The sequence below is a fragment of the Rhinatrema bivittatum genome, chromosome 7 (assembly GCF_901001135.1).
Source record: "Rhinatrema bivittatum chromosome 7, aRhiBiv1.1, whole genome shotgun sequence".
Classification (NCBI taxonomy): domain Eukaryota; kingdom Metazoa; phylum Chordata; class Amphibia; order Gymnophiona; family Rhinatrematidae; genus Rhinatrema; species Rhinatrema bivittatum.
In genome coordinates this window covers 73,690,588-73,710,063 of record NC_042621.1, presented here as the reverse complement: position 1 = coordinate 73,710,063, position 19,476 = coordinate 73,690,588, and positions in this window count along the sequence as shown.

Below are 19,476 nucleotides of genomic sequence, written 5' to 3'. Positions count from 1 at the left end.
CAGCATCATTTAATGTGGTGTAATGTAAGTTTGACACAAAATGCAAAATATTTTAATAAAATTCTCTAATGTCAGATGAGAATCGATGTAAATCTTCTGCATTTTATGTCAATTTTATTCGTAGTTTTTTGTATGGAATACGCCTTCTGGGTGAATAATTTGAACTAACCAAAGACGTAATCGTCGTACCTCGTATGGGTTATATAGGCAGACGTCTGCATTTTGTGGGCTGGGTTGGGTTCAAAATATTCCAGCGAGGGTCGGGTCGGACAGAAGAACTTCCGCAGGGCAATGCAGGTAGTTTTGAATTAAAAATATATGGTTCAAAGATTATAAATATTGTATTAAGTGCTTACATGTTTCAAAAATAAACTATTACATATTAAATTGAAAATTATAAATCAACTTTTGAGGGGAAGGGGGCGCAGAATTGAGCTTTGGCCTAGAGCGTAGAAATGTATAAAACCGGCCCTGTGTCCACCATTCATTCTCCATCTTCCGCCCACCCAGTACCTTCTCTCTCTCTTACTCTTTCTCCACCCCTCCATACTTAGCATTTTGCTTTACTCCCTCTCCCATCCTAATGCCAAGATAACATGGGTGTCAGCTGTGGGGTCTCTTCGTCTCCCTGGGGGCTCCACCATTGGCCCCAGGATCTCTTCCTTCTCTTTGGCCACCGGTGGAATAAGCTTTGCTGGTGGACCACAGGCCTTTTCTCATCTTTAGCCACAAGCAGGTTGGGATGCGTCGATGGGCCCAGGGTCTTCCTCTTCAACTACCAGCAGGATGGGCTTGCTGGCAGCCCTAGGACACTGTCATTCAGGAGCTGGTGGGATGGGCTCCACCTGGGGCCTGATGCTGGCGGGAATTTTCCAGCTCCCCAAGGTTTGACAATTTAGGAAACTTCCTATTTTGCCTGGTGGAAGCACTGGCCACTCTGGAACTGGGAGACCTGTGTCCAGGAGCTCCACACTTAGGGATTCCAGATTTGGGATGACACTGACACTACACCATAGACTAACCTTAGCCCCAGAATTGTGAGTCAACTTTACTCCACCTCTGATCCATGAGTTAATGTTCAGGCTTTAAAAAAACTATGAGCTAAGCCTTCAGGGCTTTAATGCACCTCTCGGAACTGGGAAATAATAAATGACATTTAAATGACATTTATATGGAACTGTACTCATTTTAGTGCACATTTTTACTCACATTTTTGCTCATATTTTTATGTGCTAAAACCGTATTAAATTGTAAATAAAATGTGACTCACAAAAATGGGCATTAACATTTGAGTAAAAAGAGACTCTATTACATCGTTCTCTTAGGGGCGGATTTTAAACCCCCTGCTCGTGTAAATCTGGCTGGATTTACGCGAGCAGGGCCCTCCCGCGCCGGCGCGCGCAGAGCCCCGGGACTCGTGTAAGTCCCGGGGTTTTTGAAAAGGGGCGTGTCGGGGCGGGGCCTAATGACACGCCGTTTCGGGGGCGGGAGCGTGGCACCGGCCCGGGGTCGTGGTCGAGGCCTCCGGACTAGCCCCCGGGTCGGATGATGGCGCGCCAGCAGTCCGCTGGCGCGCGTTGATTTACGTCTGCTTTGGGCAGGCGTAAATCACGAAATAAAGGTAAGGGGGGGTTTAGATAGGGCCGGGGGGGGTGGGTTAGGCAGGGGAAGGGAGGGGAAGGGGAGGGCAGGCGAAAAGAAAGTTCCCTCCGAGGCCGCTCCGAAATCGGAGCGGCCTCGGAGGGAACGGAGGCAGGCTGCGCGGCTCGGCGCGCGCAAGCTGCCCAAAATCGGCAACCTTGCGTGCGCCGATCCCGGATTTTATAGGATACGCGCGGCTACACGCATATCTTATAAAATCCAGCGTACTTTTGTTGGCGCCTGGTGCGCCAACAAAAGTACGCGATCGCATATTGTTTAAAGACCTACCTCTTAGTGAACAATTTCATAGCAATTTACATAAGTAAAAACTGTTTTACCCAGGTTAATAGTCATAAAACTACCCACCCTCAATAGGTATTTCTTACAGCAATAAGAAGATGCGTATCCAGGAGGGTTTAGGTTGAAAGAGAAAAAGTGCATACAGGGATGGCATTTTCAAATCTTCATGTGTATTTTTCCAGCAAAATTCAACCTGCATGAAGAACAGGTGTGCATGACCACGTACACTTTCTACCCCACGGTGTATTTCAAAGGTAAAAACTACACGCAGTCTTTGAACACGGAGACTCTAATTGAGGTTTATAAACTCCTTTTCATTTTTCTCTTACCAACATGGTTGTGTATTGATTGCTGTGAAAAAAAAAATGAGGGTTATTTGCTTTTATAACGCCTCCTTGCCACCATCACAGCAGGTAAAATATAAAACTCAAATGTTAGGGGCGTACGGAAAACTATTCTTGCACTTGGCAGAATGGCCTTGGCTGCCGTCATCATCATCATCACCACCACCACCGGCAGCAGCATTGTTTATTTGTGGTCAGGCTTTTCCACCGTAAGATATCAAAGCGTGCAACAGGCAACAGTCGAACAAAGAGAACATTAAAACAGTGGGGCTACAGTAAAAACAGGTAAACAATGCCAGAGAAGGTTATTAAATAACGGATCCAAGAGCAGGAGTTAGGGGTAACAGGAAGGAGCAATAACTCAATGGCAGGTTTTCAGGGGAAGGTAATTAACGAGAATTAGGGCTCCTGATACAGGTATGGTAACGAGAGCTAGAGGAAAGCACGCCTGGTTCGGTGATGGCATGGGGGGAGGGGGGGTTTCCTAAGGTCTCGGGGGGCTGCTGGCCATAGTCTCCTATGAATAACTAGCTTTACAGCAGCTTCCTGAAAGTGGGGAAAAATAAAATAAAACCTGAAAATGAAGGTCCCCTACATATAAACATCGTCTTCTCCCGACACTCTCACACCCATACAAGGCCCTTTCTTCTCCTGACCGTAACACGCACAGCTTCCTCTTTGAGCACAGTCACATACTTCACAGCAATCCTCTCACCTTGGTCTTACAGACAAACATCAGACTTCACTCTCCCTGTCCCTGTAGACAAAAAAAAAAAAATGGATGAATTAACAGACGTTTCTGAAATTTGTAAGCTAAAATGCCAGCCTGTAAGGCTCCAGACTACATACCAAGATCTCGCCTTTCCCATCGTTTTTGTTTCACAAGACGTGAAAGAATTACTAGGAAAAAACTGAGATTCTGGCAAAACTAATAGGGTCGTTTTCCAACTCGCGATATGGCGTTTCCGCATGCGAAAAACACCTTGACGCATGCGAAAAGCAACATAACGCATGGTGAGATGCTAATTTTTAAAAGGGGAGGGATTGGGAAGGAATTTTGTAAAAGTGGGCTGGCTTTGTGAAGCCAGATTGCACAGTTTTAATGCCGAAAATAACTGCACCTTTTTCAAGAGCATTAAGCTGTGTGTAAAGAGAGAGAGAGAAAGAACACCTCTGGGGGTAGCATTCTAGTAAGCAGCTATTTATGCTACTATAGGAGGCCCGCCTAATAACTCAATGTGAGGTTTAGGTAGTAGTGAAGGGGTTAGGGGCCACTTTGACATTCAAAGTGAGACATATGAACAGAACAGTGCTCTCTTGTGAAGATTGGATGTAATTTGGAGTGAGGAAACTCACCCAAAGATGAGATTTGTACAATGTTCTCTCAACCTAGCTTGAACATTGTACAAATGTTCTCTCAACCTACAATGTTCTCTCATTGTACAATGTTCTCTCAACCTAGATTGATTCTCAAGCTAGGTTGAGAGAACATTGTACAAATCTCATCTTTGGGTGAGTTTCCTCACTCCAAATTACATCCAATCTTCACAAGAGAGCACTGTTCTGTTCATATGTCTCACTTTGAATGTCAAAGTGGCCCCTAACCCCTACATTACTACTACGTAAACCTCACCTCGAGTTACTAGGTAGGTCTCCTATAGTAGCATAAATAGCTAACTACTACAAGGGGCCTTGTAGATAGTCTCACACTCTCTCTCTGAAAATGCAGTAATACCTGTGCTAAGATAACACACATTGCAATAAATAGGCTACTACTATAAAACATGCCCCTCTTCCTATCACATGCAATATTTTGATAAATCTAGGCCTAAGTTACTACAGGCAAACATAACCCTCTCCTCCTTCTCTATACTGAAAAAATCATTGTAGTCTCTTCCTTTTGTCTCCAGATGCTCACTGCTCTTCTATTGTCCTCTCCTTCTGAATGCTTTCACTTTCTGCCTTCTTTGATTTCTTAACCCTTCACTTTGCACTGTTTTCTACATTACTTTTCTCCTTAATCCCTGTGCCACAGTCCCTTGGCTCCAGATGTGCTAAGCATTTTCCCCCTATAAATTCAAAGTATCTGATTCACTGACTGGTGGATTTGAAAAGCCCGGGGCCTGCATTAATCAGGGGGATGCACAAATAAGTCAGGCTTGTGCGAGCCAGGAGAATTTTAAAAGCCGCCGAGATACGCACGCATCTCCTGCAATGCGCACATCTTGAAAGTTTTCAAAAAGGGGTGGGGCGTGGGTGTGGTCTGGGTGGGACATGGGCGTTTTGGGGCATGAACCTGAGATGTACATGTAAATATTTACATCTCCTGGTATGCGCTGAGGGCCCCCTGCCGCGTAACTTCATTTCTGCTATGGATGATGTGTAAGTTAAAAATTAAAGAAAACTAGGCAGGGTTTTAAGGACTAGGGCTAACTGGGGGCTTAAAGTAGCCAGATTTGGAGGACCTATCTCTCTTAACGGGGCGAACTGGGGACTTACTGAAAAAAACTGGGAATAGCCCCTATTAAAATCTCCCGATTTATGCTGCAGAAGTAGGATTTGCGCACACGTGCAGGTGCCCACTTAAAATTTGACGCACGTGTGCACTTCCAGGTGATTTTACACCATGTGCACATATGCTGCACGCGTATGTTATAAAATGGCTGCTTCCCTGGGCGCGGGCCGACACACGCGCGCAAATCTGTGCGTACGTGCCAGTCTGAAAGTTACCCTCTAAGCTTTTTTCCCGTAGACACAGAATGAGAGAAAAGTCTTAGCGAGTCAGCTCCAAAATGGAAAGAATTCATTTCATACATATAGACCAGTACTATCTCTGATTACCTCCCATGCTTTCTTATTCTCTACCTTAATCTGATGTGATCGTGATTTAGGGCCATATATATATACCGGTATATATCCTCAGCATTTTCCCCATATAATAAATCTGGAGAAAAACCTTTAGCTCATCTGGCCCGTACATATAAATTCCAGTTTTATTGATTTAGGTTGTTTTGTTTTTTTTTCTGTTCTCAGATTCTGATGTGCTTAACCCCTACCTGATGGGAATCATTCTGGCTGGCAGTTAGGATCTTGCTCCAAGATTGGGATTTGCTGACCTATCTGTTTAGAGCAGATGCACCCATTGTTTCACGTGGAATGCAAGCCAAGCAAATCAAGCAGGGCATGCACTGCCGGTTTTACATCACAGTCAGCTAAAGACCACTTTGACGTAGCAAGTGCGAGAGATATGGTGGGATGTGCTTAAAAAAAATAAAATAAATAATAAAGACTTCTGTGAAATAGATAATTGGTAGAGAACAAGAACCTACTACTCACTGTGTGCACCTTCAAAATACCATCTGGGAAGGAGGCCAGCTTGCAGCATTTCTTTCATGAAATGATTGGTTCCAGATGTTGACTTTGGTGGCAATTTTCAAATAGCCCGTGCAGTTTTAAAATACATGAGCACTTTTAGTGCCTACACTTTCTGGTCATTTTCAAAAATGCACGTAGTTTCTCTTTGACCATAAGTGCGTGTGTTCAAAGTGGCCTTGAATGTTGCACCTGCTCTTTTATATATATATATATATTTTTTTTTTTTTCAGGTGAGTCGAGAGGGCTAAAATAGTGCACTTACTCGTGAAAATCTCAGGCACAAGGCTATTTTTTCTTCCCCCCACCTAAACCTGCCTCGGGGAAATGCCTCCTCACATCCCCGTTTCACAGTGCCACAGAGAGTGCAAATGCTTTCAGCTGCTCAGTGGAGGGGCCCATTTTAGACAAGCTTTGAAAATTGTGCTCAGAATTGCTTGGACGTACGTCTGCAAAAAAAAATCAAGCAGTCATGTATATCAGTTTGTAAAGTGTTAAACTTTTTCTTTTTTTTTTTTCAAAGAGGTTGTGAAATGTTATATTGCACCACTATATAGATATTTGCAAGAAGCCTATTGGATTTGCCACAGTTGGTCAACAATATCTAAGCAGCTCTGAAACACCGGTGTGCATGTTTTTTTGGAAAAGGCCGACGACTGCTTGGTAAAGGAACAGTATATATACTCGTAATGCCCAGGGAGCTGCCTGAAAAATCACGCTGCTATTAATTCAGACCACATGCAACAAAATACAGGGCTGCAGCGCAGCGCAAGTTAACTCCTGAGCTTATCTTTGCACGCTGTACGGCAAATGTGGCAACCTCAAGGCAAACCGGTATTACAGTTTCAGCAAACTTAAGCCAAAGAGAGCAATAACAATAGGAACAAAAGGACTCACATTATACGAGTCAACAATAGATGACCTGGGCAGTGTTTGAACCCTATCCCATCACTAATGTGGCTGCCAGTAGCTGCGATCATTATTATCCAGGGATTATAAACCATTTGCCAAAGGACCCCTCCCCCACTCTCTTTTTTTTTTTGTTTGTTTGTATAGAGTTGAGGTAAAACGGGATATTACGGGGGGGGAAAAAAAGCATGATTTATTTTCCTATACCTAGATACATTTCAACCTTTGGGGAGTTGCAGGTGGACTTCTGGACCGGTCCTGTATGCGATTATCAAAGCTGTGGTTTGTTACAGTGTTGCCCTTGGGAGGGAGAGGGGGTAGCCCAATGACCTTAAGCAGACAAAGTTGATGAATAATTATTAACAGCAGAAGGTCCTAACATTCAAAGGGTGTCCTGCAGTGCTCTTATTTGTATCCGTGTCCCCCAACCGCCACGGTTTTATTTGTTATGCTAATTTCTAATAGGGTATTGACAGCTCTGATAGAGGCGGAGGGCTTCCAGTGGCCAGGGAAAGCGGAACAAGTTAAAACAAAAAGCTTTTTACACATCTCATGGCCGCCGCAGACAGCATAAAGTAAAACGTGCGCTGGAATACAAATGTGCCGTTATGAGAAAAGTAACTATGGAGTGAATTTTCAAAGGGGTCCTGCATATAAAAATAACATTACACGTGTGTAAGTAGCAGGTTCGCGCAGACATGTCACTTTATAAACGTGAAGATTGCGTGCATATTTTTTTGTTGGGGGGGGAGAGGGGCGGCATGGAGATGGTGCTGGGGGGGGGGGGGGGGGCGGGGGAGTTCAAAGGTGTTCACGCTGTAGATGGCTATTTTATAGGCATATCCGTCACCATACTTATTCCTACACTTTTACACCTGGTCGTTTTTATTTATTTGTTCCAAGCCGGTTGAATTATGGTGCCGAACACATAAGAACATAAGAACATGCCATACTGGGTCAGACCAAGGATCCATCAAGCCCAGCATCCTGTTTCCAACAGTGGCCAATTCAGGCCATAAGAACCTGGCAATTACCCAAAAACTAACCATGTATGAGCCGCGGCAAATGGATTACTGCGCGACATTAAGAAGCGCGAAGAATAATTACGGGGAAGGTCTTGCCGGACCCCCTGAAGCAGCTCGTTTGACACACAGCCAGTATCGGGGGCGTTTTGATGGCCTTTAAGAAGTACTCCAATATACAGAAGGACCTTTAAGATAAGGTTTAACGTGCATAAAAAATATTTTAAAAAGTGTTGTATTTATAAAAATGGTGCATAAAAAGCCGATGATTAATTATAAGGCAAAAGAAGGCAAATATTGCTGGTGTGCCAATTGTTCCGCTTGGAGGTGGACCCTTGTTCTGGAGCAGTGTAGGGAGGCTCCCTGGTCGGACCCAGGAAGCACCTGCCACCAGGAGGCGGAGCACAGGAAGAGACAGAGACTAGCTGGAGCTTCACCACTGGAGGAGACCTCATGGTCGCCTTTAGGTTGTTTCTGTTGGGCACAGATGGGGCATGAATCTACGTAGTTGCGGGAGTCTTGTACCATACTGGGCCACCAGTAAAATCTTCGCAACATCTCGAGGGTTCTTGCACGGCCCGGATATCCTGCCAACTTAGAATCATGGGCCCACTTAAGAACCCGCTCACATAATCTACGTGGAACAACAGAGTACCCTTGACTTAATACTGCCCAAGCCCCAATAGCAGATGCGTCTACTTCTACGATGAATGGGCGTCTCGGATCTGGGTGTTGTAGGCGAGGGCCGGAGCAGAATGCCTCTTCTAGTGTTTGAAAGATGGCTTGTGCTTTGGGAGTCCATACACAGGTATTAGCCCCTTTCTTTGTCATTGCGGTGAGCAGAGCGGCTAGGGTAGAGTAATTAGCAATAAAGCTTCTATAATAGTTTGTGAAACCAAGGAAGCAGTGCAAAGCATGGAGGCCCACTGGCTGAGGCCAGTCTCAGATGAAGTTTTTCTGGGTCCATAGAGAATTCCCAATTGGATATATACCCTAGGAAGGGCGAGTGGTTTTGCTCAAAGATGCATTTTTCCAATTTGGCGTAGAGGTGGTTCTCTCGTAAACATTGAAGTACGGTCTTGACATGATTCCAATGTGATTCTAGATCTTTAGAAAAGATCAGGATGTGATCCAAGTATACGACTACAGATGAGCATAAGAGGTTTCGGAGAATTTCATTCATGAGACATTGAAAGACAGCAGGGGGCATTACACAGACCAAAGGGCATCACAATGTAGTGACCATCCCTGGTGTTGAATGTGGTCTTCCAAATATCTTCCGGTTGGATGCGCACAAGATTGTATGCACGCCTCAGATCCAACTTGGTAAAGATCCGAGCCCCCTGGAGGCAGTCAAACAGCTCACTGATGAGGGGCAACGGGTACCGGTCTTTTCGGGTTATGACGTTAAGCCCTCTATAATCAATACAAGGGCGAAATCCTCTGTCCTTTTTCTTAACAAAAAAAAAGCCCGCTCCTGAGGGTCTACTGAACCCTTTTTCTAGGTTTTCTTTAATATACTCAGACATGGCGAGGGTTTCTGGATGAGACAATGGATAGGTTCTGCCCTTGGGAAGTGTCGTGCCTGGCAGAAGCTCTATAGGGCAATTCAATTTGCACAATGGAGGTAACATGTCTGCCTTCTGCTTCGAGAAAATGTCCTCAAATTTGGCGTACTGGGTTGGCAAACCAGTAAGGACGGTGGACTTTAAGACTTACCACTGGAGATATTTGTCGTAGACAGGTCTTCTGGCATTTGGAACCCCACTGCACCAGCTGCAGGGAATGCCAATCGAATTGAGGTCCATGGACCTGGAGCCAGGGCAGCCCAGGGATGACAGGGTGTGTAGAACGATTCAACACATAGAAGGACATCTCCTCCTCATGGAGAGTGCCCATGGTAAGGCGGACAGCCACCATTCGGTGGGTGATGAGCCCTGGAAGGTGTTCCCCTTGGATGGATGCAATGAGGAGGGTCACCTCCAGCGGCTGTATAGGGATGTTCAGGAGCTTGACGATGTCATCCATGATGAAGCTGCCACTTGCCCCTGTATTGACAAGAGCAGTGGTGGCAAAGGAGCGAGATTCGATGCCAAGGGAGACGGGAAGTAGAAATTGGGGGCTGGTGACAGTAGTGCCCAAGCTCGGGACCCCTGCCAGGCTCAGGTGTTGCAGTTTCCCATGTCGGACCGGGAAAGACTGCTGAAGATGTCCGGAGGCACCACAGTAAAGGCAGAGACCTTCTTTCCTCCGACGAAGATGTTCAGTTGGAGACAGTCGCCCACGGTTAACCTGCATCGGTTCTTCAGCAGGAGGTGGTGATGCCGATAAAGCCTTAGATGGCGGGCTTTCGGCACGCATTGGGCGTGGAGTAGATCGAGAGGCCGGTCGATGGTCGATCTTCCCAGTGAGGGAGATCAGGTCCTCTAGAGACGTGGGAGTCTCACGGATGGCGAGTTCATCTTTGAGAGGGCTAGAGAGAACATCTAGAAAGTTGGCTTGCAGACAATCCTCTTGCCACCCGAGTTCAGTAGCCAGGGTCCTGAATTCCACCATGTACTCAGAGGGTTTTTGATCCTTGACGAAGGTGGAGAAGATTATGTCTGGCTACTGCTTGGCAGCCCGGGTCTCTGCAGGTCTGCTTGAAAATGGTGATGAACTCTGATAACTGGGAGGGCATGGGATCATAGCGTTCTCACAATGGAGAAGCCCATGCTAGAGCCTTTCCTTCTAAGCGGGAAAGGATGAAAGTCACCTTTGTGGTTTCCTTCAGGAACAAGGAGGATTGCAGTGCAAATTGCATGAAGCACTGATTGAGGAAGCCTCGACAGAGGCGTGGACCCCCGTTGAATCGAGGAGATGCAGGTAGAGCCAATGATGCTCTGGGTAGCAGGGAGGCCGACAGGCCCATGAGATTGGCCAGAGCTGTATCTTGCAACTGGGAATGAAGATCTTCAACTGGCTAATGATTCCAAGGCCCGTCAATGCTCTTGGATAGTTGTGGTCAGACCCGGTAGGGCCCGAGCGGCAGGAGACTCCACTATGGCCTTGGCAACTTGCTGCGCTTTGAGGTGGACCCTTGTTATGGAGCAGTATAGGGCAGCTCCCTGGTCAGACCCAGGAAGCACCTGCCACCAGGAGGCAGAGCGCAGGAGGAGACAGAGGCTAGCTGGAGCTTCACCACTGGAAGCCCGTGGTCCCCCTGGGTGGAGCCCTTGGGGACCCGAGCTGCTTGGACTTAGGTGGGCCTTGCAGCGTCTCCCACAATGGAAGTTCAAAGGTGTGCCCTCCAGGATCAAGGGTGCGTGGTCGATGTCTGGACTGGAGGCCTGAGGGATCAAGGAAGGCCAGTACAATGTCTGTGATGACAAGGCTAGGAGCAGGTCCAGAATCCAGGAGGCGTGGTCAGTAGTAGCGGAGGTCAAGTTCCAAAGATCAGTCCGAGAGTAGTCAGCCAAAGCATGCACATGCATGTTCACGCGGTTCCCAGTGCACGCACATGCACGCGGCTATTTTATAACATGCATGTGTCGGCGCACTTATGTTATGAAATATATCTGCGCTCACATGCACCCTGGATTTTAACATCCATGTGCGCTAGTGCGGGTGGGTGGGCTCTTTCACATGCGGGAGGGGGAGGGAGTAAAATACGTGCAGCAACGCAATCGGCCCTTTTCCCAGTTTCCTCCCAGTCCTCTCCAATTAAGGAGCAGCCTGGGAGGGAACTTCCCTACCCCCCTACCTAACCTTCCTCCCCTTTCCCCTTTCCCGACCCCTAACTCCTCCTTATCTACCCCACATTAGTTTCAATATTTACTGCTCCTCCGGAGCAGAAGTATCTTCTGTGCTATCCCAAGACAGGGCCTATTGGCTGCTGTCCTGACCGGCCCCTGCTTCGCCCAGACCACGCCCCCCGCCTGCCCCCTTTTGAAGGGCCCAGCACTTCTGCGCATACCGGGGATTACGCGTGTCGCTGGGCCATTTGTAAAATGTGTGAGGCACGCACAAGGCCCAGCCACGTGAGCAGGGCTTTCAAAATCCGGGCTTATGTGCATAAATTAACCGGCATGAACTCCACCCTTGGTGCATCTTTCTTTTTAAAGTTTCTAGGTAGATGCTTTATTACTTTTCAATCAAATACGTTTATGCTTACAGATCCTTTACATTTGGAAACGTTTATTTTGAATGTGGGAGGTTAAATAGGCTAAATAAATAAAAGGCAAGTATATCTCTTTTTTTTTTTTTTATTTCCATTGTGATATTTTTTTTTATTTTCCTGATTTCCTCCCCCACTATTATATGCTTGATGATTTCCAGGGTGGAATTATTATTACTATTGATGATCATTGAATATGTGTTCTTTCTGCACATTTCTATTTCATTATTTTTTTTTTGTATTAAATGAAAATGTAATAAAGATATAATTAAAAAAAAAAAAAAAAAAAAAGCTGTGAACTCCTGCACTTTCACTGTTTGGGAATCTCCTCAAAATGGGTCTTTCGTGGCCTGAAGTTCCAAAAGTTTACATCCTGAAAGGAGGCTTCACCAAAAGGATGTCACCGGAGATGAAAAGTTTTCTATCACTAAGAATTCTGCTGTGGCTATCAATCTTTATATATATATTTATATATATATAAATTAGCAAAGCAACATGCTGGTCGGGCCATAATAATCCTATAGTGACCCATCATTGTGATGTTGTGGCTTTCTCCTCCTGTGCTCGCATGCAGCTCAGTATTGATTAGACTGGGAAGCAGTGCAGCAGCTGCTGAAGTTTAGATAGCAAAATATGCGTTGAATTGATCTTCCCTTACTGTGCTGCTCCCCGGTGTTATTTATAGCGGTGGGAACGGCCTTTGGGAAAATAATTTGGTGGGACACGGGCTTGTCATACCTGCTAACTGAGCAATGTTTTCGGAAGCCCTCCCTAGTTTGTTAACGTTAAATATCAGAAGGAGAACTGATGTGCACTTAATAATATTATGATTCCTACAAACCACTTTTTTTTTTCTGTCAACTCGATATATTTCATTACCTCCTTTTCCAACAGATGTATTGATTTTTGTTTTGTGGGTTTTTATAACACAATTTCAAGGCTGTTGTAGCTTAATGAGCCATGTTCCTATGATGTTTAAAAAAGATTTGAAGCGGTTGTTGAAATAAATATTATGGATTACCACCCCCCCATCCCTTGCAGCTTCTTCTCTCTCTCTCTCTCTCTCACCCTCCTGAACCCAGCCTGGAAATGAATAGGGCATCCAGCTAGGCGGCGTTTTGTGCCTGAGATCAAAGGGCCCCGGCAGCACAATAGCCCTGCCACGCTTACGTGCCACCGACCACCCACCGCAGCACCTGCGGGGCAGGGAAAGGTCGCGTTGCTTCTGCAGGTCGAGCACCAGGGGGCGCACCGCAGAGGTGGCAGATGGATTCTAATGATGCTTGATGGGGAAGGAGGAACACAGCACAGAGGGGATTTTTAGGGCACCTGTGGACTTTCTTCAAATCAGTCATTATGGAGGGGGCTGGCAGATTTTATGAGGTTGAGGCTGAGATTCGCAGCGTGCGATACGCTATGGCGTGCGAAAGAGAAATAAAAGTGCATTTTCCTGCAGGTAGCCAGTGCGCGCCGTTCTTCTGGTCTCATCTCCAAAGCGATGAGACGATTAATGACGTGAAATTAACATCGCATTGACCTTTTGGGTCACTGTTTCCCCCTCAGTGTTCACTCCGATTCAAAACCTGATGAACTTCTTTACCTTAAATTGCAGGTGGTTAACTCAGAGCTTAAAACTGCTTCTAACTAAAATCTGCAAGGGAGGGGTTCCTGTAGGGAAAATATCTGAAAATCTGCACTCCCTCCCTGCTCACAGAAGGAAGAGAATTGCTGCAACAATAAAGTGAAATAGGGTTTTCCTCTCGTTTCTCTCCAGTCACTTTGCACAGACTTTAAATTAGATATTAGTCCAGGGATCTTTAAAGCGCTCTGTAAGTAGGATCTGCTTAAACTGAGAATAACATTTTGCTGTCCTATCAGAAATTATTGGCTTGCTTTTCACTGCAGAACTTGGAAGCTCACAGGGACTTTCCTTATTAATGCAAAGCACAGCGACCCTCAGGCATCCCCTATGCAAGCCCTCTAGCCCTCGCAGTGTGCTTGAGAAATCAGTTGTATCTTCTTTAGCCGGAAGATCCCCGAGCCTGTTGTTATCAATGTCCCATTAATGACCCCGGTATTGAAAACGAGCAGTAACCCCGATGATATTTATTACCTTTCTGCAGATTGCTTTTGTTTATTAAAATAAACTTCCGATGAAGCAAGGATCCGTTTCCAGGCCCCTTTTAAGTGAAGTGTTGACAAAGTACTTTTCATTTGCACGAGCCTGGGTCCAGGTTGGACAGATGCACAGCAGACAGGCAGCGTTACTTCTGCAGCTGGAGGCTCATTCTGTGCAAAATGAAAGCTCGCTACAACTTAGTGCACGTGCAGGATCCCGCGCGCACTGTGCTGCACTTGAATATGTACATACTCTGCATGCAAAACGCGCAGTATAGGGACCCGCAGTTCTTTTAAAAGCAATGGCAATCTGAACACAAGCAGGCATTTCTGTTTTGGTTCATTTTCCGCTGAAACAAATGCCCAATCCTCCCCTGTCCGTCCCCCCCCCCCCAAAAAAAAAAAAATCTCCAAAGTTTCTGGGTTCATTCATGTAGGAAAATAACGCACATTTTAAGTAAATAGTTGGAAGTAGTGCACACTATATTCTGAAATAAATAAAAAGGGAAAAAAATCCCAAGAAAGAAAAAAATCCCACAAAACAAGAAAAATAATTAAAAAAATGATCTACAAAGGAACAAAATAAACCAAAATGAAAATCATTTCCCTGCACACATTCCTCCTACTACACCAGCTTAACACGTTTCTCTCTTTTGTTTTGTTCTTTTTTTTTTTTTAGCACAATGACTTCTGATTGTCTTAAATGAAGAAAATAATTTAAAGAGTAAAAAAAAAAATAAAATAGCGAAAGTCAACCTTTTGACAAAGACGAGCAGCATCATTACTTGGACGAGGTAACCTTAGACGTTTAGGTGCTTTAAAAGGGCTTTTCCTTCATGCTTTCACCCTTTTTTTAAAACAAAAAAATTGTTTCACAAACACACCGGGTAACTTTAGTGCACGGATGGGACCCAGACGAGCACAGGCGCTGGCGTATTTTAATGTCACCGCACAGATTACATTACCTTACTATAAATACAATCTTTTTTTTTTCCTTTCCTCCCTTCACACAGCCGTCTCTTGATACCCCCATAGGAGAGCATTTGTTATGCAGAGTTTTTGTGAAGCAATCAAAATTAATTCAGAGTGATCTTTTCACCCAGAACCCCCAGCTCCTAACAATGGAGCATCTCAACAGGTGCTTATTGTGGCTGCTTGACTTCAGAATTGCCAGGGGTTTTTTGGGGGGTTTTTTTCATTTCTTTTTCTTTTTTTTTCCTTTTTCGAAATCCCTGTTCTTTTACTTTACTAAATCTTTAGCAGCTGCCAATAAAGAGCACACACACACCTGCCCCAAAAAGAATCCAAAGTTTTATATTTGGGATTCAAAGCTATGAAATGTTTTCCCATTTTGAACTCTAGCCTTTAACACAAATTATTTTGGTTTTTTTTCTTGGGTTGCGGGGGACGTTGAGCATGCAAGTGCGGTTCAGTCCAGCTTCTCTTTCCCAGAGCTGGGCCAGACTTGACATTATTAGCATTCTGAAACAAACCAGACTATATAATTAGTAGGTTTCGGCATTAGTTTGGTTTTAATACAGAACAAAGAACAGAATTCCAGTTGCCTGTGTGCCGATTCTCTTTCATCTATCTGCATACAGCCAATATCTGCTTCCTGTGTGGAGGAGATCTCTGGGCTTTTCCTGTTACCACATACACACACTCTTCAGGTGTCATTTGAAACAGGGCTGGGGTACAGTTTTTCCTGAAAAACCTTGTTAAGTCTACGCTGTTTGCTCAAAATAAAAAAGAGAGATAAAAAATGTTCATGCAAGGCTGTTATAGCTCCTGCTGTAAAAAATGGCTGTCATGCAGTTACCGCCGGGGATCCCCCTTTCCTGGGTCCAGGTAATGAAGAAAATAGCAATTGTTGCTAGCTGGGCAATCCCTCGCCCCCGGCCCAGAGGAATGAGATGTTGCTTCTGGTCGAAGATACCCATCCTCCTACTCCCCCCCCCCTTGGGTCTGGATTGGTGGGGGGGATATCAGTTGTGACTGTCTGACGACACTCTTTCCCAGGTCTGGAGCAGTCCTAGCTAACCGTGATTCCCTTCCTCCAAACTTGAGGGGAAGAAAGTGGAGAGATGGACATCACAGGCTTGGGGATTCTTGCCATTGGCGTTCATGGACGATCAGTGTGGTCACTGAGGAATACGTGCGGTGCATATCTCGGACCATACGCTTACGGGCTTACTCAGAGCCTATGCGCCTACAAGCTGGACTACACGAGTTTACCTTGTGTTCGTTTCACAGCAGATACAAGAGCTGTTAGTAGGATCAGAGAGAGCTTCAGGACTGGAGGGAAGCAGTCTGGAGGGAACCAGACAGATGGGTGGGGGGGGGGGGGGGGTGAGCAAGAATGCTCTAATTGGGTTGGCCAAGAAAGGAGGTGAGGGAAGAGCTGAGAGAGTGCTTGGTTCAGAAGGGAGAACATATCCAGGACAGAGGTGATGGAATGGGGAAGAGAGTCCTGGGGTCAGGCTGGGGAGAGGGGTTGTAATGTCTTGGGATCAGTCTCGGAAGGGAGGGCTGGGTTGGGGCTGGAGAGGGACAAAAGTTGCCTAATTCGGTATGGTTCGGGGGGGGAACCGAAAAACGACTGAAATTTTTACGAAATTTTGGAAAAATTCATTTTTTTGTGTTAGTGCGCACTAATTCGAAAATCGGGGGCCCCCCTGGAAAAAAACCCCCACCCACAGGAAAAACAAAATTTCCCATGGGGGGGCCCCCGAAACGAAGCCCGAGATGAAAAAAAAAAAGCGATGCACATCTCTGAAGGTCATGGCATAAACACAGAAGATCCACAACAGTGGCTGCAGGAAGGAAATGAAGAATCCAAACAGCAGGCAGGAGTTGTGGTGCAACATTTTTTGCATGGGGTAATCTGCACAGAGCGGCAGTTCCAACCCTAAACAGAAGGCATGGGGCTACCTTGCTTGCAGTGGCAGTTACAACTCTAAATACCTTGCTGGGAAGACTTAGGTGAACCTTTTTTGGTCTTTATCTACCATCATTTACCAGGTCGCTCCGTAACTCAGAAAGGCCGCTACAGGCAGACGATGCCACACGACAGGTAGCACAGGGTCTGGATTCCATAATGGAGAAGGGGCACAGTTAGGAAAGGTTTGATGAATGAACACAGATCATGGAAGACAGGGAGAGATAAAGACTGGAACTGCCGCGGGAATGCACTTGGTGAGAAACCGAAAATACGCCCATACTTTTGATGTTTATGCAATAATATGCATACATGTGCAAGCTACTTATGTGCATATAAACTAATATTCTGCTCATCGTCCCTTTGAAAATGGACTCATATGAGCGTAAGTGCGCACGCATAAATTATGCCTTCTGAAGGGGAGATGTAACCTTACATGACTGAATAATGTCATCCCCCTACTCTGCCAATTACTTGAGTATTTTCAAATCAAATTTCAATATATAAATTTGCTTTTAGCATACTAAGTAAAGTCTGCTATACGGTTGTTTAAAAATTGCCCTCTGCGTGTGTTCCTATTAACGCACTGACACATTTTTAATGTGTTAGATGCAACAATAGGAGTTTAACGAGCATTAACACAATTTGGTAAATTGACCTGACGACCCCCCCCCCCATCTCAGTTCAGTGAACTTTACAGAAACTTAGAGCTTATTTTACGAAACAAGCTTTCATGCCTTTTCCCATAAGTCTAACAAAATATCTTTCTGCCTACTTATTCTCTGGAACGGCTTTTAAATCTTGTAATTTTGAAAATATCAGCATTTGCAACACCAAAGCACAGTTTACCCCCCCCCCCCCCCCCCCCCCCAAAAAAAAATAAATTCTTGCAGTCAGGTGAGATCTGTTGCTACAGCATATGAATATCACATCTAAAGAAGGGGGGCCTATGAGGTGTCAAGAGCTCGTGCACTACAACACCTATTTGTGGGTCAAACAAAAGGTGCCACGATCTACGGCATCAGCAAATCAGTCTGGAAAAGCAACCTTTAAGGTCACAAGCTCTGTGAGCGTTTAATCAGTTGCCATGGCGTGTCCGATCAGCTCTACATTTCCAACCTTGCCCATCTTATTCATGTCTCCGGGTCGCTTCGGCATGGCTCTCTCCTCGGCAAACACTCCAATTTCTATGTGTTTGCATTCCAGCAGCTCATCTGTTACCGTTAATGATTATTTCATAGATTGCAAAGGCATGACTATTTATTTTAACATGTTTTACATCTCAGGCCTTGTCAATGGCTTACCTCGGCATGGATTCCCCCCCCCCCCTAATAAAAATGAAAATTTCTGTTGACTATGGATCACCTTTTAACTGGTCTCTTCAAAAAAAAAAAAAAATGATGGGCTGACATCATGGCACGAAAAGACGCAGGAGCATTAATTCTCTCCTGGCTTCGTTACTTTACTACTAACTAATCAATCCATATAAAAAAAAAAAAAAAGAGCAGATTAAATTGACTGACCCTCATATATTTAATGATTGCTTCAATTTGACCAAGAAACATTTCTCAGGAAGCAGTCTGTCATGGGCTATCAATATCCTTTAAATCCTATGTTAGTTATTGGTGCACTTTGTTACTCCCCAGGATGGCCTACCTCAAGTGGCCATTCAGCTTGCACAGCAAGAAAATGAGATGCTAAATGTTGCATAAACAATTTGATTGCAGCCTTTAATTTCGGTCATATGGATTTGCCAGCTAGCTGAGGCTCTCATTTCTGTAACTACCACTGTAGTGTATATGACTTAAGCCTTCAATGATCTGCCCTCGGTGGCAAATGGTTGCCGTTCCTCACTAGCAGATCGCACAGGAGGGACTTTCCCAATATTTGTTTATGAAAAACAGAGGTATTTCATTCTTATGGTATAATTTTAATTCCTTGGAAGGCCTGTCAACAACAGCTATGTTCATATGTGTTTGTATATTTTTATATATTCCTATGGTTTTTTTTTAACAATATAGAAGTACCTGTATGATGGAGTTTTAGAAAAGCATAACTTCTGTTAGGTGATGAACAATTGCCACCGAATGGTTTGTATGGTGACCTCTCAGCTCACATTTCTAATATATATCAGTCTTGTAATTCTTAATTTTCGTAATTGACATACTGGGATCCATATTTAGAAGCATGTTTAGTGGACAAGTTATCCGGCTATATATATATATTCAGTGGGATAAACGTCCCGCTGAATATACTTGCTTAAAGTTATCCGACTAACCATAACTGGATATTTTAATCATAACTAATATTCTTTTGAATATTGCCGGTTATGTATGAAGTTATAAGCATACTGAGGACAGCAGAATCTGTCGCCATTATGAGAAGTGTGGTGTTCTCGATTGCCACAAGATGGCATCATGTATGATAAAATTACACTTTGCATGTGTGTGTGTTATGCATGTACTAAGTAAATGATGGGAAGAGAGTCCATTGGTCTCTGTGGAGAAATGTCTCCTAAAGAGGTGATGGGGGAGGGATCCTCTAGGAGGCGTGTGTTTGGGATGTTGTGTTTGAAGTCTGGTGAGAGGGATCATTCTCCCTTTAAGGGGAAAGACCTGAAGTAGGAAGATGTTCCTTCCATAGGGAAATAACCACAAGGAACTTGTCCAGAATCCC